Below are 26,545 nucleotides of genomic sequence, written 5' to 3'. Positions count from 1 at the left end.
TTTTCACAAAAACGATGAAAAATACAGAATTTATACAGTTTTCTATCTTTATACAATGTATCTGTTGTGGAAACATCGTGTGCAGCCAAGAAACAACAAAATAATTTCACAGATGCTTTGTTACAACTATTATGCTATTAACAAAATATCACCAAATTTAAAGTTGTTTCTTGTCCTTTAATTAATATGCACATAGACAAAGGTGAGTGACACAGGCTCTTAAGAGCCTCTAGCATGTCTAGTTAAATGATAGACACTGCCATGCACTTTTTATGTCCTAATAAATGATGCCATACCGTCTTCACTTCATGTTGGTCTCGAAAATGATTGAATACAAGAAAGTGGATGTACAAATATAATTTTCAATCAGGATTTAACTATTAAAAGATCAATTTATATGGTTATTTAAATCTTTCAAAAATGTGAACTAGTAAAAATTATCGTAGTTTTTTCAACAAAACCTTTGTAAGTATTTCTCGGTACTGCTGATTATCAATTTCACCTCCTTTATTTTAGATGGACATCATTTTACTATGTTTTTAATAAACAAAGTTGATGGAAATACTAAAATCTTTTTTTATCAATTTTGACAAGTCACCATTTTGTGAATTTTTAACTGGTCCTTCACTATCAATCAGGCAAAAATAATCACGAATATAATGCCTACCCATGTTAAAACTACAATAAAGTATTTCTTAATTAATGTATATTATTTTTAGATAATCCCCCAATATCATCAATATAGTAGCCTTATTTATCATTTTCACCTCAGAAACTAACAAAACCTTTAAATAGACTTATCAAGAAGGGATATAGTTACGATACTGTTGTCAGGTCACTAAAGATTGCTTATTTTGGCGTTAATATTGATTCACTTATAGGGTCTTTGCATCGGAACTAAACACATTTATTAAAAAACCAGTTGTTGGCATGACACGGGTTATGTTCTTCTCATATATATACATGATATATGTTATGATGGTATGATACTAAACCCCTAACGGGAAGGATTGTGCCTGATATTCATATGATGAAATCATAATCTTTCAATCAGTTTAATTGAAGTCTGGAGCTGGCATGTCAGTTAACTGCTAGTAGTCTGTTGTTATTTATGTATTATTGTCATTCTGTTTATTTTCTTTGGTTACATCTTCTGACATCAGACTCGGACTTCTCTTGAATTGAATTTTAAATGTGCGTATTGTTATGCATTTACTTTTCTACATTGACTAGAGGTATAGGGGGAGGGTTGAGATCTCATAAACATGTTTAACCCCGCCGCATTTTTGCGCCTGTCCCAAGTCCGGAGCCTCTGGCCTTTGTTAGTTTTGTATTTTTTTAATTTTAGTTTCTTGTGTACAATTCGGAAATTAGTATGGCGTTCATTATCACTGAACTAGTATATATTTGTTTAGGGACCAGCTGAAGAACGCCTCCGGGTGCGGGAATGTCTCGCTACATTGAAGACCTGTTAGTGACCTTCTGCTGTTGTTTTTTCTATGGTCGGGTTGTTGTCTCTTTGACACATTCCCCATTTCCATTTTCAATTTTATTACTTCATTTTTTATACTTTGACAATTCTTATTCAGACTTTGACAAGAGAGTAGATTTCACAAATGTAAATATTGCCATTTTACATGATCCCATGCTTAATTTTCAAAATTATCCATATTGCTGCATCTTTGCTAGCCAAGGAGTACATGTACTTTCAAGTCCCCCTGCTTCTGATTTGATTTTACCCACAAAGGTAACGTAATAAGATAATAAATACATGAAATATATATACATTTTTCATGTATATAATCACAAAAAGATGTGTTATCATTACCAATAAGACAACTCTCCATTCAAGATCCAAAGCAGTGAACTTAAACAATTATAGGTCACTAAGGTCAGAGTGTGCCATTCAATAAAGAGCCTTGACTCACACCGCAATATAAGCTATGAATGGCCCCAATGAATACTAATGTGAAACAATTCAGGTAGGACACACTAACAGCCAGTCTAATATAAAAAGATTAACAAGCTATATATAGCTACATGTACAACCACTAAAGTAACAGGCTCCTGACTCAGGACAGGCACATTGTGCATATAGTATAAATACAGCTAGGTTAAACGTATTTGCTGGATCCAAATTTTAAACCCTCTCTCTAACCTGATCTGATCTAATGCAGACACCACTGTATTGATCTAAAGCACAAAAATATAAACAAACATTTAAAACTCTTTTGTAGGGGTTTTAACTCATCAGATGCATGATTCAGATCAATACAGTGGTGTCTGCATAAAAAAAGTTGATGGAAGAATGATGTTTACTAAAGGTACATGTAGGGTTTAAACTGGGTTAGAGAGTGACAATAGAAAAAAAATAAATTTTATAATTTTATAGGGTGTTTTTCAGGGGTTTAAGATGTTTTTAGAACGTTATAGTTAATACAAGTGTTGATTTTGGACTTCATCATGTTCATAATGCCCTGGATGTCACTTTAACCTATCTCCTCTTATGCCCTTTTTTTTATACGACTGCAAAAATTGAAATAATATTGGTCGTATGTTGGTCATGTTGGTATATGACGTTGGAGTCATCGTCCGAAGACATGAAGACATTTGGTTTTCGCACTATAATTTTAGTATAAGTAAATAGAAATCTTTGAAATTTAATCACAAGGTTTATGAACATAAAAGAAGGTTGGGATTGATTTTGGGAGTTTTGGTCCCAACAGTTTAGGAATTAGTGGCCAAAAAGGGCCCAAATAAGCATTTTTCGTGGTTTTCGCACAATAACTTTAGTATAAGTAAACAAAAATCTATGAAATTTTAAAATAAGGTTTATGACCACAAAATGAAGGTTGGGATTGATTTTGGGAGTTTTGGTCCCAACAGTTTAAGAATTAAGGGCAAACAAAAGTCCAAAATAAGCATTTTTCTTGGTTTTTGCACAATAACTTTAGTATAAGTAAATATAAATCTATGAAATTTTAACACAAGGTTTATGACCACAAAATAAGCTTTGAATTGATGTTGGTCCCCGAGTTTTGGTCCTAACTGTTTAGGAATTAGGGGCCAAAAGGGGCCAAAATTAAACTTTGTTTGATTTCATAAAAAAATGAATTATTGGGGTTCTTTGATTTGCCAAATCTAACCGTGTATTTAAATTCTTAATTTTTATACGTCCGTCAAAATTTTGACGGGACTTATTATGGTATACAAATGTCTGGTGTCCGTCCGTCTGTCTGTCCGTGCCAACATGAGTGTTACGAACGAACAGACAGAGGAATTGAAGGTATCATTGTGTTACTATTACCCCCTCGAAGCATCGCTGGGGACAGGTAATTACTCTGAAAAAAAGAAGGATGTCTCTTGAAGGGAAAAGTTCGGCGTGTCGACAAAAAAATCCAAGCCGACATGTAAGTTCAAGTGATTTTTATAGTTCGTTCTTATGTTGTACTGTTATACCACTGTCCCAGGTTAGGGGAGGGTTGGGATCCCGCTAAAAATTAACTTAATTGTTTAACCCCGCCACATTATGTATGTATGTACGCGTACTGTGCCTGTTCTTAGCCAGGAGCCTGTAATTCAGTGGTTGTCGTTTGTTTATATGTTTCATATTTGTTTTCGTTCATTTTCTATTATATGAATAAGACGGTAAATTTCGCGTTTGGATTGCTTTATATTTTCGGAGCCTTTTATAGCTGACTATGCGGTATGGGCTTTGTTCATTTTTGAAAGCTGTACAGTGACCTATAGTTGTTAATTTCTGTGTCATTTGGGTCTTTTGTGGAGAGTTGTCTCATTTGGAATCATACCACATCTTCTTTGTCATAAATCTGCTTCATGATCATGCAGACTACAAGAAACTTGGATATATAGCAAAATCGTGGCTCTATGGCGGTAGATAAGTAAATAGTTATCAAAGGTACAAGGATTATAATTTAGTACGCCAGACGCGCGTAAAAGGGGCGGATCCAGAAATTTCAAAAAGAGGGGTTCCAGAATAAAAAGGAAAAAAAACAAGTTGTTGTCTCCTTTTCTGTAATCTTCTCGTAATCTTTCGAATTTTCCGAAGAAAAAAAATATTCAATCACAGACCCGCCCCCCTTGTACAACCAATGAGTAAATTATTTGTAACTTTTTATCTGTTGTACATAGTAAGCTTGGATGGTCTGCATGAGTATGACATACGATGTTTAACTTTCTTCTGTTCAACTGAAATTGATGCGCAGAATTCCATGACCCTGACCTTTGAAATTTTTAGGTTTTAAGTTTATCTTCTTTTCTGAGTCATATTTTTTTTATAGGTATTAACTACTAACTTTTATCTTTGCGCAAGTTCATTGTATTAGGTGCATAAAATTGTAAATTATCATTACTGTAATAAACGCATATGTAAATTATAATTTCTGATGCTTTTTAAAAGATGACAATATAACACTTTGACTATTTAAAAACTAAAAATATTCAGCAAATATGGGAAACATAATCAGATCACCATGAAATTCTAATGATGAAAAGGTATGCATGACAAAGCTATTACATGTTACTTAAATAAATGAAAAATTACAAAACTTTCTAGTAGGCATCAACAAGATAAAAATCACACCAATCGCCATTTTTCCCAAAAAAACACACACTAAGATACTAGTAACCGATTATACAATGCTGCCAAAATCATCATCTGAAGCTGTTCCGGTCATGATTTTTTTACAAAGATCCAAAAACGTCCCAGTCTGGATCCTGTATCATATTCGTCAAAGGGTTGCTTTCCTTTTCAGCTACATGCTGCTGACATTCTTGTGTTGCTTTGTTGTAGCTTGAAGCGTAACATTCGTGGCGTACTGAACACAGGTAAACACATTCAATGATACTTCTTGCAAAGGCTGTTTCCACAAAGTCCTCTTCAATTCTGTGTCCAGATGCTCCACACTTGTAAGACCCTTTACCACCTGTTGAAATAAGATAGACATAACTCGTAAAGCGTAACACAATATCTCAAACTGTGCTCAATTCAGGCTTAAGTATGTTCGCTGTTCTTGTTTTCGGCTATTATAAAATATTCGAAATCATCTAAATATAAATTTTGTTCGCCTACCCTTACTTTTTCTATTAAGAATTCCATTACATATAGTTTAAAATGCCATTTTTGAAAATCTAATAAAATCCATCGAATGTTTTTCTTGCTATTTCAAATGATTTTAAAAAAATCAAATGACAAAATGTACACAAAGACACAAACATTTATAATAAATACAAAACAATTGCCATAAAAAACAAGAGGCTCTCAAGAGCCTGAATCGCTCACCTTAATTCTTTTGGTTAAACCTCTCATCAATGATTATTTTGGCTTTTCAATTTATTTAAATGTTTTTTGGATCGTCCTATTTTCTTCAAAAGCCAAAAAAAATAATCATTTTCTCCTATGTTCTATTTTAGCCATAGGAGCTATGTTTCTTGACATACAAGGAAATAAAATATAAAATTTATACTAGATACTCTGAATCTCATTTAGCCTAAGTTTGGCTGAAATTGATACAGCAGTTCCAAAGGAGAAGATTTTTTAAAGTAAGTCAACATGATGAACAAATTGTGAAAAAAGTCTTTAAAGGGCAATAACTCCTTAAGGGGTCAACTGACAATTTTGGTCAAATTGACTTAATTGAAGATCTTACTTTGCTGAACATTATTGCTGTTTACAGTTTATTTCTATCTATAATTATATTCAAGATAATAAACAGCAAAATTTCCTTAAAATTATCAATTCAGGGGCAGCAACCCAACAACAGGTTGTCTGATTCATCTGAAAATTTCAGGGCAGATAGATCTTGACCTGATAAACAATATTACCCCTGTCAGATTTGCTCTAAATGCTTTGGTTTTTGAGTTATAAGCCAAAAACTGCATTTGACCCCTATGTTCTATTTTTAGCAATGGCGACCATGTTTGTTGATAGATCAAAACTTCGGATACAATTTACAAACTAGATACCCTAAGGAACATTCAGTTAAAGTTTTGAAGTATTTGGCCCAGTAGTTTCAGAGGAGAAGATTTTTGTAAAAGATTACTAAGATTTACGAAAAATGGTTAAAAATTAACTATAAAGGGCAATAACTCCTAAAGGGGTCAACTGACCATTTCCGTCATGTTGACTTATTTGTAAATCTTACTTTGCTGAACATTATTCCTGTTTACAGTTTATCTCTATCTATAATAATATTCAAGATAATAACCAAAAACAGCAAAATTTCCTTAAAATTACTAATTCAGGGGCAGCAACCCAACAACGGGTTGTCTGATTCATCTGAAAATTTCAGGGCAGATAGATCTTGACCTGATAAACAATATTACTCCTGTCAGATTTGCTCTAAATGCTTTGGTTTTTGAGTTATAAGCCAAAAACTGCATTTGACCCCTATGTTCTATTTTTAGCAATGGCGACCATGTTTGTTGATAGATCAAAACTTCGGATACAATTTATAAATTAGATACCCTAAGGAACATTCAGTTAAAGTTTGAAAGTATTTGGCCCAGTAGTCTCAGAGGAGAAGATTCTTGAAATAGTTTACGACGACAGACGACGACAGACGACAGACGACGGACGACGACGGACGCCAAGTGATGGCATAAGCTCACTTGTCCCTTCGGGACAGGTGAGCTAAAAAGGAAAAACTAAGACGGAAATAATGCTTATCTCTTATACCTATATATTCTGATGGTAACTGTCTGCCATATATTTCAACCTCTCACAATGAAAGATGGTCTGTTTGCTCTAACTGAATACGAACGAACTGTCCCACTGTATTTTGCTGACAGGTTGCATTTAGAAAGACGACTTTCTCGTTTTGATAATGACATTCGGAAATATCTCCCATGAAAAAGTCGGTCCAGTTACCAAATTGATAGGGTCCACATTTAGGAGGCTTTACTGGCATAATGGCATCAATGGTAAACGATGAAAGTCTTTCAACTGAAATCATATATTCATATTTTCCATGATATTGGTTACATTGACTCATCATGGTTATATACATAGATATGTAAGCGGCAATAAGTACAATAAGGCATTAGGATTAAATCCAAGTCAATAAGCTAACGCCTAGGTAGTAATTATATTGCCTACATGAGGATTTAAGCTTAACTCCTTTAAAAATGTATGCAGGCATTAACATTATTGCCTAAAATATAAATGCGTGTATATGAAAGACATTTATTCATTTAAAAAAAAATAGCATTTGTTACATAACATTAACATTACGAGAACGGAGGCTCAAAGTGTCATCTACCGGAAATAATATCACTGATAATACATTTTATTTATTGATATTTTAAATCTCATCTAATAATACTTTAATATGATCATTTTTTATCACAAGTTGTGGAACTATTAACAGAAAAAAACACTTATCCCCAAAAACATTGGAAAATGGTTTAAGCAAACAATCATATCTTAATTTGTCTACCTTTATCCAGTAACCACTTCTGTTTAATGGACAATACAACATAAAAGTATGAGTTAATGATGTACACCTCTGAGGAGCCAGAAAAAAAAATCTTGATTTAAAGTGTTTTTCTTAACCTGATTTTTGGATTTATATAAAAGAATAATTGATGAAGAAAACATCTAATAGTGTTGACTTTTTTTTGCTACTGCCCTTAGAAAGAACCATCTTTAGATGATTTGGGTTTATTATCGTGAAAAAAAATCACAGTCAAATATTTGAATTTTATTCATATTTTCAATAAAGATGAAGTGGACCAATCTTAATAAATTTAACTTATAAAAAGCTATAGGATTTGGTGTAATATAAGAAATGTTATCAAACTTCAGTCTTTTTCGTTTCAAACATGTTGTCCATTTTGTAAATTAGTAATTTTTCTCTGTTTTAGGAACAAAATATTTATTCTTTCAACAGCTATATTATAAATGATTGCAAAATTACATATCTAAAAAAATTAAAAAGAAAAAAAAAGTGATATGGGAATTATATTTGTACATATTGTACAATGTCATGTTTCTGGTAAACACTTTTTTTGTCCCTCTTTTGCTCATTTGTGGCTAAGAAAACTTAATTTTTAACGTTTAATCCCGCTGCAAATGTTTGCACCTGTCCTAGGTCAGGAATCTGATGTACAGTAGTTGTCGTTTGTTTATGTACTTTATACGTGTTTCTCGTTTCTCGTTTTTTTTTTAAAATTTAATCTAGATTAGACCGTTGGTTTTCCCGTTTGAATGGTTTTACACGTCTAGTAGTTTTGTTGCTTGTTGTTTGGTGTGAACCAAGGCTCCGTGTTGAAGGCCGTACATTGACCTTAATGGTTTATCTTTTTTAAATTGTTATTTGGATGGAGAGTTGTCTCATTGGCACTCACACAACATCTTCCTATATCTATTGGATGGAGAGTTGTCTCATTGGCACTCACACATCTTCCTATATCTATTGGATGGAGAGTTGTCTCATTGGCACTCACACCACATCTTCCTATATCTATTAATTACTAGATTGATAATGACATTTGAACAATTTATTACTCAAAAACTACTTATTGTAGATACACAATGTTTATATAAAGTTATGTAGGTTTGGTCATAACATTTTTAAAATTCATTGATATTTTCCACTTCTATCACATGTTTGTGAAATGATCCAAAACGAGATTTCAAAGAGACTGACACATCATGCAGAAAATTACGTCGTTCATCATATTTTAAAAAGGCAGAATTCCATTATATTTACAACGATGAGTGAAGCAAACCAACAGACATACAATGTCAAAAGTACAGCAGACAACATTGTGCTATAATCTTAATCACTAAAAAACATACAAATATGAAACAAACATCACAAAATGGCTCAATCATTTACGCAAAAATTAAAGACAAGAATATGCAAATTGACCTTAGTACAATTACACAATGGCGTGATGTATATAAGTACAGAGCCACGTCATATATGTGACAAAGCAACATAAAAAGGTATATAGACAAAGTAAATAACAACACTGAAACACAAACAACAAACAAGTTTTCGAAGTAACACCCAGAGCCATATAGACAAAAAACATTGGTAAAAATACCGCGCTGAAGTACGTTCATTATTCATAGTTCAATATTCATTATTCAATAATGAATAATGAAATAGTTCACTATTCACTATTCACTATTGAAAAATGAATAATGAATAATGAAATGGTTTATGTTTCATTATTCAAATTGAAGCGGTGAATAGTGAAAAAAATAAAGAAAAAATTGACTGCGACACAATAGCTATATTTTGATTCGAAATGACCATAAGACGGTTTACGGAGGACCTAAATGCCACAATATGCATATAAAAATGAGGAAATATCAAAAAAGAAGATGTGATATGATTGCCAATGAGACAAATATCCAGAAAGACCACAATGACACAGACATTAACAACTATAGCTCACCGTACAGCCTTCAACAATGAGCAAGGCCCATACCGCATAGTCAGCTATTAAAGGTTCCGCAACAAATATTAGAAGTCCTAAATGCCGAAATACGCGTGAAAATCAAGAAATAGCCAATAGCCAGAAAAGGATATTTTGAATAATAGAATGGAGTGCGGCCACCCTTTAGCCCCCAATTATAGATAAACCTTATACCTCATTCGAAAGCTGATTACAAGAGTAACAAAATGTATATAGTCAATATGTTCCGCAACGAATATTAGAAGACCTAAATGCCAAAATACGCATGAAAATGAAGAAATAGCCAATTTTGAATAATGAAATTTATATTTTGAATAATGGAATGGACTGCGGTGACCCTTTAGCCCCTATTATGGATAAACCTTATACCTCTTCCGAAAGCTGATTACAAGACGAACAAAATGTATATAGTCAATATGTTCCGCAACAAATATTAGAAGACGTAAATGCCAAAATACGCGTGAAAATTAAGAAATAGTCAATTTTGAATTATGAAATGGACTGCGTCGACCCTTTAGCCCCTAATTATAGATAAACCATATACCTCATTCGAAAACTGATTACTAGACGAACAAAATGTATATAGTCAATATGTTCCGCAACAAATATTAGAAAACGTAAATGCCAAAATACGCGTGAATATTAAGAAATAGTCAATTTTGAATAATGGAATGGAGTGCGGCGACCCTTTAGACCCTAATTATAGATAAACCTTATACCTCATTCGAAAGCTGATTACTAGACGAACAAAATGTATATAGATAATATGTTCCACAACGACTATTAAAAGATCTGATTGCCAAAATACGCGTGAAAATTAAGAAAAAGTCAATTTTGAATAATGAAATGGATATTTTGAATAATGGAATGGAGTGCGGCGACCCTTTAGACCCTAATTATAGATAAACCTTATACCTCATTCGAAAACTGATTACTAGACGAACAAAATGTATATAGTCAATATGTTTCGCAACGAATATTAGAAGACCTAAATGCCAAAATACGCATGAAAATTAAGAAATAGCCAATTTTGAATAATGAAATGGATATTTTGAATAATGGAATGGAGTGCGGCGACCCTTTAGACCCTAATTGTAGATAAACCTTATACCTCATTCGAAAGGTGATTACAAGAGGAACAACATGCTTATAGTCAACATGTTCCGCAACGAATATTAGAAGACCTAATTGCCAAAATACGCGTGAAAATTAAGAAATAGCCAATTTTGAATAATGAAATGGATATTTTGAATAATGGAATGGACTGTGGCGACCCTTTAGCCCCAATTATGGATAAACCTTCAACCTCATTCGAAAGCTGATTACAAGACGAACAAAATGTATATAGTCAATATGTTCCGCAACGAATATTAGAAGACGTAAATGCCAAAATACGCGTGAAAATTAAGAAATAGTCAATTTTGAATAATGAAATGGATATTTTGAATAATGGAATGGAGTGCGGCGACCCTTTAGCCCCTAATTATAGATAAACCTTCTACCTCTTTCGAAAGCTGATTACATGACGAACAATATGTATATAGTCAATATGTTCCGCAACGAATATTAGAAGACGTAAATGCAAAATACGCGTGGAGATTAAAAAACAGCCAATTTTGAATAATGAAATGGATATTTTGAATAATGGAATGGACTGTGGCGACCCTTAAGACCCTATTATAGATAAACCTTATACCTCATTCGAAAGCTGATTACAAGAGGAACAAAATGTATATAGTCAATATGTTCCGCAACGAATATTAGTAGACCTAAATGCCAAAATACGCATGAAAATGAAGAAATAGCCAATTTTGAATAATGAAATTTATATTTTGAATAATGGAATGGACTGCGGTGACCCTTTAGCCCCTATTATGGATAAACCTTATACCTCTTCCGAAAGCTGATTACAAGACGAACAAACTGTATATAGTCAATATGTTCCGCAACAAATATTAGAAGACGTAAATGCCAAAATACGCGTGAAAATTAAGAAATAGTCAATTTTGAATAATGAAATGGACTGCGTCGACCCTTTCGCCCCTAATTAAAGATAAACCTTATACCTCATTCGAAAGCTGATTACAAGACGAACAAAATGTATATAGTCAATATGTTCTGCAACGAATATTAGATGACCTAAATGCCAAAATACGCATGAAAATTAAGAAATAGCCAATTTTGAATAATGAAATGGATATTTTGAATAATGGAATGGAGTGAGGCGACCCTTTAGACCCTAATTATAGATAAACCTTATACCTCATTCGAAAGCTGATTACAAGAGAAACAACATACTTATAGTAGAAATGTTCCGCAACAAATATTAGAAGACCTAATTGCCAAAATACGCATGAAAATTAAGAAATAGCTAATTTTGAATAATGAAATGGATATTTTGAATAATGGAATGGACTGCGGTGACCCTTTAGCCCCTATTATGGATAAACCTTATACCTCATTCAAAAGTTGATTACAAGACGAACAAAATGTTTATAGTCAATATGTTCCGCAACGAATATTAGAAGACGTAAATGCCAAAATACGCGTGAAAATTAAAAAACAGCCAATTTTGAATAATGAAATGGATATTTTGAATAATGGAATGGACTGTGGCGACCCTTTAGCCCCTATTATAGATAAACCTTATACCTCATTCGAAAGCTGATTACAAGAGGAACAAAATATATATAGTCAATATGTTCCGCAACGAATATTAGAAGACCTAATTGCCAAAATACGCGTGAAAATTAAGAAATAGCCAATTTTGAATAATGAAATGGATATTTTGAATAATGGAATGGACTGCAGTGACCCTTTAGCCCATATTATGGATAAACCTTATACCTCATTAGAAAGCTGATTACAAGACGAAGAAAATGTCTATAGTCAATATGTTCCGCAACGAATATTAGAAGACGTAAATGCCAAAATACGCGTGAAAATTAAGAAACAGCCAATTTTGAATAATGGAATGGACTGTGGCGACCCTTTAGCCCCTATTATAGATAAACCTTCTACCTGATTCGAAAGCTGATTACAAGAGGAACAAAATATATATAGTCAATATGTTCCGGAACGAATATTAGAAGACTTAAATGCCAAAATACGCATGAAAATTAAGAAATAGCCAATTTTGAATAATGAAATGGATATTTTGAATAATGGAATGGAGTGCGTCGACCCTTTAGACCCTAATTATAGATAAACCTTATACCTCATTCGAAAGCTGATTACAAGAGGAACAACATGCTTATAGTCAACATGTTCCGCTACGAATATTAGAAGACCTAATTGCCAAAATACGCGTGAAAATTAAGAAATAGCCAATTTTGAATAATAAAATGGATATTTTGAATAATGGAATGGACTGCGGCGACCCTTTAGGCATAAATGTCAGAATACGCCCGAAAAAATTAAGATATAGCCAATTTTGAATAATGAAATGGATATTTTGAATAATGGAATGGACTGCGGCGACCATTTAGCCCCTATTATAGATAAACCTTATACCTCATTCGAAAGTTGATTACAAGAGGAACAAAATGTATATAGACAATATGTTCCGCAACGAATATTAGACGACCTAAATGCCAAAATACGCATGAAAATTAAGAAATAGCCAATTTTGAATAATGAAATGGATATTTTGAATAATGGAATGGACTGTGGCGACCCTTAAGACCCTATTATAGATAAACCTTATACCTCATTCGAAAGCTGATTACAAGAGGAACAAAATGTATATAGTCAATATGTTCCGCAACGAATATTAGTAGACCTAAATGCCAAAATACGCATGAAAATGAAGAAATAGCCAATTTTGAATAATGAAATTTATATTTTGAATAATGGAATGGACTGCGGTGACCCTTTAGCCCCTATTATGGATAAACCTTATACCTCTTCCGAAAGCTGATTACAAGACGAACAAACTGTATATAGTCAATATGTTCCGCAACAAATATTAGAAGACGTAAATGCCAAAATACGCGTGAAAATTAAGAAATAGTCAATTTTGAATAATGAAATGGACTGCGTCGACCCTTTCGCCCCTAATTAAAGATAAACCTTATACCTCATTCGAAAGCTGATTACAAGACGAACAAAATGTATATAGTCAATATGTTCTGCAACGAATATTAGATGACCTAAATGCCAAAATACGCATGAAAATTAAGAAATAGCCAATTTTGAATAATGAAATGGATATTTTGAATAATGGAATGGAGTGAGGCGACCCTTTAGACCCTAATTATAGATAAACCTTATACCTCATTCGAAAGCTGATTACAAGAGAAACAACATACTTATAGTAGAAATGTTCCGCAACAAATATTAGAAGACCTAATTGCCAAAATACGCATGAAAATTAAGAAATAGCTAATTTTGAATAATGAAATGGATATTTTGAATAATGGAATGGACTGCGGTGACCCTTTAGCCCCTATTATGGATAAACCTTATACCTCATTCAAAAGTTGATTACAAGACGAACAAAATGTTTATAGTCAATATGTTCCGCAACGAATATTAGAAGACGTAAATGCCAAAATACGCGTGAAAATTAAAAAACAGCCAATTTTGAATAATGAAATGGATATTTTGAATAATGGAATGGACTGTGGCGACCCTTTAGCCCCTATTATAGATAAACCTTATACCTCATTCGAAAGCTGATTACAAGAGGAACAAAATATATATAGTCAATATGTTCCGCAACGAATATTAGAAGACCTAATTGCCAAAATACGCGTGAAAATTAAGAAATAGCCAATTTTGAATAATGAAATGGATATTTTGAATAATGGAATGGACTGCAGTGACCCTTTAGCCCATATTATGGATAAACCTTATACCTCATTAGAAAGCTGATTACAAGACGAAGAAAATGTCTATAGTCAATATGTTCCGCAACGAATATTAGAAGACGTAAATGCCAAAATACGCGTGAAAATTAAGAAACAGCCAATTTTGAATAATGGAATGGACTGTGGCGACCCTTTAGCCCCTATTATAGATAAACCTTCTACCTGATTCGAAAGCTGATTACAAGAGGAACAAAATATATATAGTCAATATGTTCCGGAACGAATATTAGAAGACTTAAATGCCAAAATACGCATGAAAATTAAGAAATAGCCAATTTTGAATAATGAAATGGATATTTTGAATAATGGAATGGAGTGCGTCGACCCTTTAGACCCTAATTATAGATAAACCTTATACCTCATTCGAAAGCTGATTACAAGAGGAACAACATGCTTATAGTCAACATGTTCCGCTACGAATATTAGAAGACCTAATTGCCAAAATACGCGTGAAAATTAAGAAATAGCCAATTTTGAATAATAAAATGGATATTTTGAATAATGGAATGGACTGCGGCGACCCTTTAGGCATAAATGTCAGAATACGCCCGAAAAAATTAAGATATAGCCAATTTTGAATAATGAAATGGATATTTTGAATAATGGAATGGACTGCGGCGACCATTTAGCCCCTATTATAGATAAACCTTATACCTCATTCGAAAGTTGATTACAAGAGGAACAAAATGTATATAGACAATATGTTCCGCAACGAATATTAGACGACCTAAATGCCAAAATACGCATGAAAATTAAGAAATAGCCAATTTTGAATAATGAAATGGATATTTTGAATAATGGAATGGAGTGCGGCGACCCTTTAGCCCCTAATTATAGATAAACCTTATACCTCATTCGAAAGCTGATTACAAGAGGTACAACATTCTTATAATCAATATATTCCGCAACGAATATTAGAAGACCTAAATGTCAAAATACGCGCGAAAATTAAGAAATAGCCAATTTTGAATAATGAAATGGATATCTTGAATAATGGAATGGACCAGCAGTACCCTTCAACCCCTAATTACAGATATATATTATACCTCAATCGAAAGCTTATTAAAAGAAGGAAAAAAGGTATATAGTCAATAGGTTCCGCAACGCATATTAGAGAAGTAACGAAGGACTTTTAAAAATATCGAAATACGCGTGTGCATATAGAAAGAGCCAATTTTGAAAAATGAAATTGAAATTTAGAATAATGGAATGGACTGGCAGAACCCTTCAGCCCCTAATTACAGATATATGTTATACCTCAATCGAAAGCTTATTAATAGAGGAACAAAATGTTTATAGTCCATATGTTCCGCAACGCATATTAGAGGAGTAACGAAGGACTTAAATATCGAAATACGCGTCAACATTGAGAAACAGCCAATTTTGAATAATGAAATGGACATTTTGAATAATGGAATGGACTGGCAGGACCCTTCAACCCCTAATAACAGATATATATTATACCTCAATCGAAAGCTGATTAAAAGAGGGAAAAAAGGTATATAGTCAATGGGTTCCACAACGCATATTAGAGGAATAACGAAGGACTTTTAAAAATATCGAAATACGCGTGAGCATATAGAAAGAGCCAATTTTGAAAAATGAAATTGAAATTTAGAATAATGGAATGGACTGGCAGGACCCTTCAGCCCCTTATTACAGATATATGTTATACCTTGATCGAAAGCTTATTAATAGTGGAACAAAATGTATATAGTCAATATGTTCCACAACGCATATTAGAGAAGAAACGAAGGACTCAAATATCGAAGTACGCGTGAACATTGAGAAAAAGCCAATTTTGAATAATAGAAGGGACTGGCAGGACCCTTCAGCCCCTTATTACAGATATATATTATACCTCAATCGAAAGCTTATCAAAAGAGGAACAAAATGTATCAAGTCAATATGTTCCGCAACGCATATTAGAGGAGTAACGAAGGACTTAAATATCGAAATACGTGTGAATATTGAGAAATAGCCAATTTGGAATAATGAAATGGACATTTTGAATAATGGAATGGACTGGCAGGACCCTTCAGCCACTAATTTCAAATATATATTATACCTCGATCGAAAGCTTATTAATAGAGGAACAAAATGTATATAGTCAATATGTTCCGCAACGCATATTAGAGGAGTAACGAAGGACTTAAATATCGAACTACGCGTGAACATCGAGAAATAGCCAATTTTGAATAATGAAATGGATATTTTGAATAATGGAATGGACTGCTATGACCCTTCAGCCCCTAATTACAGATATATATTATACCTCAATCGAAAGCTTATCAAGTGTAATGGTAGTTGGGTCTCAAAGTTCAAGTCCAATAAATTCTACTGTTTTATTGTTATAAGACGCATTTGATGAATAATACACAATACAATAGACTGCATACAGTGTCGCAGGTACCCTCGTACTAAGTTCAGTTTACATGAAAAACTACAAAGAAAAAAATGAAAACAACCTTATTAAAACAGTCAAAATAAACAGAAAATATATTCGAATGACATATGAATCAAGCACAATATCCGCACAATACAAAAAACACAACAAATTTACCTTTTTGGGCCAATTACATACTGATCCAGTTCGTACATTCGTTCGTTCACTGACAAGGGAGATAACTGAAAAACAATGCATAAAACCTAAAACCTAAAACCTAGGGCGCATCTCCGCGTCCGTTACATGGCTCCTCAAATTAGGATATCTAATTTCACTATTAAAGTCAACGAATAAATCCTTTTATTCGTATGGCTCCTCATCAGGGAATTATTCGGTCTCCTGGAGTAAGACCAATTTATGGATTGGTCGTTCTAGTTCGGTGAGCTTTGACTTACGGACTCCTCTACGATCCAAATTTGTTGATCCCACTGCGAGTCTTACTTTTCGGACTAAATTATCATCATCAATGAATGTTTTGCAAATTCGACCTAGTCTCCACATGTTTCGCACTAAATTGTCATCCTTAATCATAACAATGTCACCAACAGATAAATTTCGCTTCGGAGCGATCCATTTTTGCCTAGACTGAATATTTGAAAGAAACTCTTTCCTCCAACGACTCCAAAATTCATTTGCAAGAAACTGAACCCGTCTCCAACGCTTTCTGGAATATACGTCGTTTTTCATGAAGTTTCCAGGTGGTGGTAGAAAAACTTTACTTTTCATAGTCAATAAATGATTTGGTGTCAACGGTTCAACGGAAAGCGGATCGTTCAGGTTTTCCAACGTAAGTGGTCGACTATTCACTATAGCTGTTGCTTCAGACATTAAAGTTCTCAACGACTCATCATCAAGCTGAGTTCCTAGCTGACATAGTAAAGTTGAAAGAATGTTTCGGACAGAACGTATCTGTCTTTCCCAAACGCCACCCATGTGGCTAGCAGACGGAACGTTCATCTTAAATTGTACGAAATCACAGTTTTGTTCAAGTAGATATTGACGGATTCGGTCAAAATCCAATTCAGACATTGCCTTAGTAAATTCTCCTTCGGCTCCAACAAAGTTAGTTCCTTGATCACACCGAAGATGCCTTACGGGTCCGCGGATAGACACAAATCTTCTCAAGGCATTAATGAAAGACCTCGTATCTAAAGAGTTAGCAGTTTCGATATGAATTGATCTCGATGACAAACAGGTAAATAAAACTCCATACCGCTTAAGTTCCTTGCGGCCCTCCTTAATTAACCAAGGTCCAAACAGATCAACACAACAGTACGTGAATGGAGGCACGGTCTCTAGTCGGTCTACCGGTAAATCAGCCATTTTCTGTACTTGGGTTTGGCTACGCAATTTTCGACATGTAACACATTTAAACAAAAGGTTCGAAACAGCAGAACTACATCCGATTATCCAATATCCATGTGAACGTATTGTGTTCGTAGTAATTCCACGTCCTTGGTGAAATGATTTTTCGTGAAAATAGCGCATGATAAGCTCGGTGACGTGAGAATGTCTAGGTAATATAATAGGATGCTTCAAATCAATGCTCAGATCAGCACGTCGGATGCGGCCACCAACTCGGATGATGCCGTCCTGGTCGAGAAAGGGGTCAAGTTTATACAAAGACGATTTCTTTTTCATAGTATTGTTTCGCACTTTAACTGAGTCGTTAGCTTCAAACGGTCCTTCAGAATCAAATGAACGCAATATGAGTAATTCTTCCTTGAAGAAAGTGTTTTGAACCCTTTTGACAATTTCAAGTTCAGCTTGTCGCATGTCTTCCACGTTAACGGATAAACAGGTTCCCTTCGGACGTTTTGCTAGCAACGCATTTCTCAGGTTCAAGCAAAGAGCTGTCGCATGTTTAGCTCTGTTCCAATCTGAAAAGTATTCTAAACGTTCAAGTATGGACGCAGGAGAAGGTAAACAAGTACTTGTAGACATCACTTTAACTTTTCTAACTTCCGTGTCATTCAATAACGGTTTATACGTATCCGATAATTCCTTTCTGACTACGTGTTCCGCATTCCATAAGAAATCTGGTCCCGTAAACCACTTTGATTCTCTTAATTTGATCGGTGTAGCTCCACGAGAAGCAATGTCGGCTGGGTTTTCGGCAGAACTGACATAATTCCACTGAAATGGTTCGGTGTTGTCGCGAATCTGTTGTACTCTGTTAGCCACAAACACATGAAAACGCCTGGAATCATTCGCAATATAACCTAGTACTACGTTACTATCGGTCCAGAAATACTCAGTGACATTTTTATCGGAATACTCAAGTTCATCTCTCAAAATTGCACTGATTTTCACGGAGATTACTGCAGCCGTAAGCTCTAACCTGGGAATCGTAATGGGCTTTAACGGAACTACTCGAGATTTACCAATAACCAGAGCACAATGTACTTGTTGTTTAAAGTTGAAAAGGCGAACGTATGAACACTGACCGTAACCATTTGAACTAGCATCTGAAAAATGATGAAATTCTATGAATTTTACTTCGCCAAAGTCGACCGGTTTGAAGCAACGATTGATTTTCAATAATTCAAGGTCTATTAAGTCTTGCTTCCACCTTTCCCATTTGTTCTGGATATCTTCTGGTAACGGGGTATCCCAATCGGTTTGATCCTTACATAAATCTTGCAAGAGCTGTTTCCCAACAAGAATAATGGGTGAGATAATACCTAGCGGATCATATACTGCGCTTAATGTAGACAGCATTCCACGCCTTGTAGGCGGCTTGTTGTTGAGCGTGATACGAAATTGAAACACATCTAATTCAATACACCATTCAATTCCTAATGTCTTTGTCGTAGGAAGTTCATCATGTGATAAGTTTAAATTCAACTCTTTGGCACGATCCTTTTCTGGTATGTGCGCTAAAACATCCTTAGAATTTGACAAAAATTTGTGCAACCGAAGACCACGCTTATTGCACATTTCTACACTACCATGTATAAGGTTTACTGCTTCTGTAACGTTTGACACAGATTTAAGACCATCGTCAACGTAAAAATCACGTCTAATAAAGTTCGATACTTCGGAACCAAAATCGGCTTCATAATCATTAGCAAGTTGTTTAAGTCCAAAATTGGCACATCCTGGGGATGATGCGGCCCCAAATAAATGGACGTTCATCCTGTATTCGCATGGTTCTTTCGAAAGATCTTCATAATTGTCCCACCACAAAAATCGTAAATAATCTTGGTGTTCAGTTCTCACTTTGAACTGTAAAAACATTTGTTCATGACGAAATCTACAAAGCACTCCTACCAACGAGTTCGTTAAGTCTGGGCCTTGCAGCAAGTAATCGTTTAGTGATTCACCTTTGTATCTAGAACTACAATCAAACACAACACGGACCTTTTCGGGCTTCTGAGGATGATATACTCCGTGATGTGGTATGTACCAAACATGTCCTTCGTTATCGGATTGAGACGGTTTAACTTTCTCCGCAAATCCCTTTGTTATTAAGTCATCCATACTCTTAAAATAGTCATTTCGGTATCGAGCATCATTGCGTAAACGCTTTCGAAGATGATTGAATCTCTGAATGGCTTGAGACTTGTTGTTCGGTAATATCGGTTCGGATCCTTTAAAGGTCAAGGGCATTTCATAATGTCCATCATTTACTCTGATTCCGCTTTCAAGAATGTTCAAAAAACGTTTGTCATCAAATGACATAGACTGTTTGTCATGAGTTCGTTCGGAAAAATCGAGTTCCATCATTCGCGCTACTTCAACGGGACTTACTAATTTTGTACAATTTCTAATAATAAATAATACATGGCTTTCAAACGCTATCATTCTGTGAGAATGTGTAGTTAATGCATCATCAATGCAGCTCGGATCCACAATACCAACTATACCCCATCCGAGGTCTGTTTTCTGTGCGTAAGGTCCATCATCAGTTGTCGGAATCACCTCTCTAGGAGTCAATGCACGGGCGCAATTATAACCTAAGTAGTCCGAATTCGCAATCACTTACTGGCATCAACTGACTGGCAATCTTCTCTAACTGCGACCATCTTCTCGCCATATCACCAGTAGGTATATGTGCTCTATTTGCCGGTAAGATGTCGCGGGCAAATGTAGACGGTAACGTTATCTTCATGTCGCTATCGTAAGCCCTTACTATCAATCCATCTATCTTACAGCTATCGACTATTGAATTCTGTGAATGCATGGTTGATAATGACAGCTTCACGTCGGTACCAGAAAGTCCAAGAGTTTGACGTGTATTGTCCAAAATGAACGTAGTATCAGACTGAGTATCTAAGAGTGCGTACACTAGTATTTCATGTTGTTGGTTATCAGTATGAGAGAGATAAACAGGAACAATCATCGAGCTTTTTCCACATGACTCGGTTATGCTCATTAAAACCGCACCAGTTTGAGACTTATAAAGTTCCTTTTCCTCATTACAAGGTGTAGGTTGTTTTGAATTGTTCGGATATTGTTTTACTACATCTACATGAAAGGCTGTCGGATGTCGTTTTGTGCAAATGCTGCACGTTGCGCGTTTGTTACACTGTTTCGATAAATGTCCAGAGCCTAAACAAGCAAAGCACAACCCTGTTCTCTTAGCAAATTCTTTACGCTCTTGTACAGATTTTGCAAGGTAGTTTCTACATGAATCAAGTATGTGTCCAGCCTTGTGACAGAACAAACAATTCTTATTAGCACCGGAGTTACTTTCTTTGGTCCTATCATAACTAGTCGACTTTGTCTCCGTTGCAAATGCATTTCTGCGTGGTGTATTACGGTCATTTTTAACACTTCGAAAGTTTGTGTCCGTATTTCGTGGTGTACTATCTGTTTTAAGAGAGTTGAGAGAAGTAACAGGATCGTTCGCAATCGTTGATTCTCGTTCAATAAACACAGAAAAAGTCTGAAATGACGGAAATGTATGATGATCACTTTTATGTTTAGCGACAATTCGTCCCCATCGTGTAACTATCCAGTCGGGAAGTTTTGATAAAAGTTTTCGGTTCTCACGATCATCGTTAAGAACGTTCAGATTCTTGATCGTTTTCATTGCGGAAAGACACTGTTTAATATAATCTGAAAATTTTCTCAATCCTAAGCTATCACGAGACGCTATCTTGGGCCACTTTTCTAGTCGGTCACGAAAAGCGTTACCAACGATAAACGGGTCACCATACCTTTGGTCTAACAGTTTTTTAGCATCAAAATAAGAGTCATCTGTTGCAATAAGGAAAAAGTTTTCGATTACTTCACGAACGGAGTCTCCAACATACCTACGTAGGTAATGGATCTGCTCTAAAGGTGGTATGTTCCTTCGCTCAATAAGGGTCTCAAAAGCTACTTTCCATGACGCATATTTTAATGGATCGCCATTAAATATCAGAGGTTCAGGCGGAGGAAGTCTATTCAAGTTAACTTGGTCGGCAAAAGATTTGGCTAAGTCAGTAACCACATCTGAGCTTATTGTTTTTGACATAATTGGCATTTCGGTTTTCGGTAAATCCACATGCACAGAATCGGTTTGTACGTGATCCATCGCTCTGAAACTACTTGTTTCTCTTTGAATCGGAACAAATTCATTTACTTCCGGATTTAGACCTGAGGAGCTAACAAAAGGTGCAACAACTGGTTGATTTTGGTTTATCGCATAGTCAACATTTGTATCACTAGTAAAAGGCACAGAAGACGATAAAATGTTAGGTACACTTGAGTTTTTGTTTTGATCATGTGAAGCACTTACAGTCTTTAAGAAGTTTGTCATTATATCGGCTTGTGGTAAATATTTTTTAGCATCATCAAGCACTGAGCCACCCTGACTTACTCCTTCGAGTATTTCTAACTTTACTTCTGCAGTTTCTAACTCACGCCTAGTTTGAATTTTATCAAGTTCTAATTTTGCTTTCGATTCAGCTTCAATATATTTCAATTTTGTTTTAAGTTCAGCGGCTCTTGCAGCAGTTTCAGATAATTTAGACGCATTTGATATTCGAGACGAAACATGTGACCTTTCAGACACTGAACGATTCGATCGACTAGAACGCCTAGATGACCTTTCACTTTTTACCTCATCAATACATTGTATGCGTTTAGTAATCTCTTTTAAAATAGTAGCAGTATCCGTTTCACACTGTTCGAATTTCTGAGAAATATCAGTTCCAATTTCGCTAGCTAATTGAGAATGTTCCGAGCCTACTCCGCTTAGCAAACGCGACAAATGTCTGTAAATGTCTTCAATTTGACTCATACATTTTACCAATGAGTCTCTAGTGGCACGTATTTCTGCTAAATCATCACTGTCACTCAAGAGAATACTTAACTTATTGTGTTTCGAGTGCCAAGCTGATATAGCTTTTTTTAAATTTTGCTGAAGAGTGTCTAATTGCCAAAATAAACCCTTTTCAGTCATTTTGCGGTGTCGCGTAACGCGTGGTTCCTCACCAGGACTAGACATGAAAAATTATTATACAATATGATATATACAGAATCAAAATGCACATAATTCAAATAAATCAACATTCAAACCTATGCATCAATATGACAAATAATAAGCAATAAAAATGACAAATTCACTTTGGCAAAATATCAATATGACTTGCTATGACAAGTTTATAAAAAATGCAATAATATTCAAAGGTATTACCAACATTATTCATCAAACTATACAAAAATCTAAAAAAGCAACAATGGCGCAATGAAATTTCAAGTTTGTCAATTATGCTAAATCAATAGTCATATTAATAATATCAATTTATTTCTGTAAATAATAGAAGGCTATGTCCCAGTCTTGACAGCTTCCACTGTTCTTCTTCTGTTGTAACCGCAATTTCTATGAAGAATAAATGTTACAAACACTTTGGATTCGTTTATGATTGTTTTTTGCACAAATGTTCACTGTTACGTAAGTTACGTGTCAATAGCCACTGCCAAATCACAAGTGTTAAATTAACGCATCACATCAGGTATGAAACTGTGTAAAAAGTTTTTCACTGTAATGGTAGTTGGGTCTCAAAGTTCAAGTCCAATAAATTCTACTGTTTTATTGTTATAAGACGCATTTGATGAATAATACACAATACAATAGACTGCATACAGTGTCGCAGGTACCCTCGTACTAAGTTCAGTTTACATGAAAAACTACAAAGAAAAAAATGAAAACAACCTTATTAAAACAGTCAAAATAAACAGAAAATATATTCGAATGACATATGAATCAAGCACAATATCCGCACAATACAAAAAACACAACAAATTTACCTTTTTGGGCCAATTACATACTGATCCAGTTCGTACATTCGTTCGTTCACTGACAAGGGAGATAACTGAAAAACAATGCATAAAACCTAAAACCTAAAACCTAGGGCGCATCTCCGCGTCCGTTACTTCAAGAGAGGAACAAAAGGTATATAGTCAATATGTTCCGTAATGCATATTAGATTCGAAATACGCGTGAGCATTGAGAAATAGCCAAATTTGAATAATGAAATGGAAATTTTGAATAATTGAATGGACTGGCAGGACCCTTCAGCCCCTAATTACAGATATATATTATACCTTGATCGAAAGCTTATTAATAGAGGAACAAAATGTATATAGTCAATATGTTCCGTAACGCATAGTAAAGGATAAATGAAGGACTTAAATATCGAAATACGCGTGAACATTGAGAAATAACTTATTTTGAATAATGGAATGGACTGCTGCAACCCTTCAGTCCCTAATCAAGGCAAAATTTATAGACTAAATTAAAGCTTATTGGTAGAGGAATAAACTGAGTATAAACGATATGTGCCGCAATGACCATTAGAGGGTTTACGGAGGATCAAATGCCAAAATACGCGTGAAAATTAAGAAATAGCCAATTTGGAATAATGAAATAGATATTTTGAACAACGGAATGGAATGCTGTGACCCTTTAGTCCTTATTTATAGATAAACCTTACACCTCATTAGAAAGCTTATTACGAGAGGAACAAAATGTATATAGTCAACATGTTCCGCAACACATATTAGAGGAGTAACGAAGGACCTAAATATTAAAATACGCTTGAACATTAAGATATAGCTTATTTTGAATAATGGAGTGGACTGCTGCAACCATTCAGTCCCTAATCAAGACATTCTTTGTGGAAGAAAGAAACACACACACAAAAAAAAACAAGAGTGCACACGCTGAAATGTCTCGCCTTCTTTACTAATCATTGATATTATTTTGATAGTCTTAAATATAAAGCTTTATTACAACTGTCACATAAACTCAACATAAACCAAGAAAATGAAACATTGATCAATTAACCATGAAAATAAGGTCAAGGTCAGATGAACCATGCCAGGCAGACATGTACATCTAACAATTCTTCAATACAACAAAAGTAGTTGACCTATTGCTTATAAATTAAGAAAAACCGACCAAAACACAAACACATAGCACTTAGCAATGAACCGTGAATATGAGGTCAAGGTCAAATAAAACCTCCGCGACTGACATAATTTTATTATAAATAAGTATGTAAATAATTATCATACACCAAATATAGTTGACCTAATGCATATAGTATTAGAAAATAGACCAAAACTCAAAAACTTAACTTTGACCACTGAACCATGAAAATGAGGTCAGGGTCAGATGAAACATGTCAGTTAGACATGTACACCTTACAACCATTCCATACACTAAATATAGTAGACCTAGGCCTATTGAATATAGTATTAGAAAAATAGATCAAAACTCAAAAACTAACTTTGACCACTGAAACATGAAAATTAAGTCAAGGTCAGATGACACCTGTCAGCTAAACATGTACACCTAATAATCATTCCATACACCAAATATAGTAAACATATTGCATATAGTATGAGAAAAATAGACCCAAAATTCAAAAACTTAACTTTGACCACTGAACCATGAAAATGAGGTCAAGGTCAGATGACACCTGTCAGCTAGATATGTACACCTTACAATCATTCCATACACCAAATGTAGTAGACCTATTGCATATAGTATCAGAAAAACAGACCAAAAAACTTAACTATAACCACTGAACCATGAAAATGAGGTCAAGGTCAGATGACACCTGCCAGTTGGACATGTACACCTTACAGTCCTTCCATACACGAAATATACTAGACCTATTGCTTATAGCATCTGAGATATAGACTTGAACACCAAAACTTAACCTTGTTCACTGATCCATGAAATAAGGTCGAGGTCAAGTGAAAACTGTCTAACGGACATGAGGACCTTGCAAGGTATGCACATACCAAAATGATCTTATTACTAATAATAAGAGAGAATTTAACATTACAAAAAATCTTAACTTTTTTCAAGTAGTCACTGAACTATGAAAATGAGGTCAATGACATTGGACATGTGGCTGACGGAAAGTTGGTAACATGAGGCATCTATATATAAAGTTTGAAGCATCCAGATCCAGGTCTTCTACCTTCTAAAATATAAAGCTTTTAAAAAGTAATCTAACACCGCCGCCGCCGCCGCCGCCGGATCACTATCCCTATGTCGAGCTTTCTGCAACAAAAGTTGCAGGCTCGACAATAAAAATTCACAAATAGAATAAACACAATGGATTTTACGATTACAATTATGTCTGATCAGAGATAGAATACGGCGCAAGAGGTATAAATTCTGGAAAAAAAGTGGACGCTGTTAAGGCCAATCTAGAACAGCGCTGCAATGATGAGGAAATTCTCAAATGGCAAGGAGTAGGGCCGGACTCAACATGGATTGTCAAAGACATTAAAGATGTTGACACGAAGTAAAAGTCTGCAAAATTAT

At 34.7% G+C, this 26,545-nt stretch overlaps 1 long non-coding RNA gene across 1 annotated transcript in view; it reads right to left on the bottom strand.

Annotated features, from left to right (window-relative positions):
• Positions 1 to 4,469: 4,469 nt before the first annotated feature.
• The window catches only part of LOC139498104 (uncharacterized), a 46,634-nt gene continuing 24,558 nt past the window's right edge, over positions 4,470 to 26,545 (bottom strand). Inside the window, exons 2-3 of the long non-coding RNA XR_011657812.1 lie at positions 6,698 to 6,964; positions 4,470 to 4,946 (exon numbers count right to left, since the gene is read on the bottom strand). This is a non-coding gene — a long non-coding RNA (uncharacterized lncRNA). The remainder of the gene's footprint in view (positions 4,947 to 6,697; positions 6,965 to 26,545) is intronic.

The sequence above is a fragment of the Mytilus edulis genome, chromosome 12 (genome assembly GCF_963676685.1).
Source record: "Mytilus edulis chromosome 12, xbMytEdul2.2, whole genome shotgun sequence".
Classification (NCBI taxonomy): Eukaryota; Metazoa; Mollusca; class Bivalvia; order Mytilida; family Mytilidae; genus Mytilus; species Mytilus edulis.
Note: the sequence above shows the minus strand (reverse complement) of the source record. Positions and strands in the feature narration are given on the sequence as shown.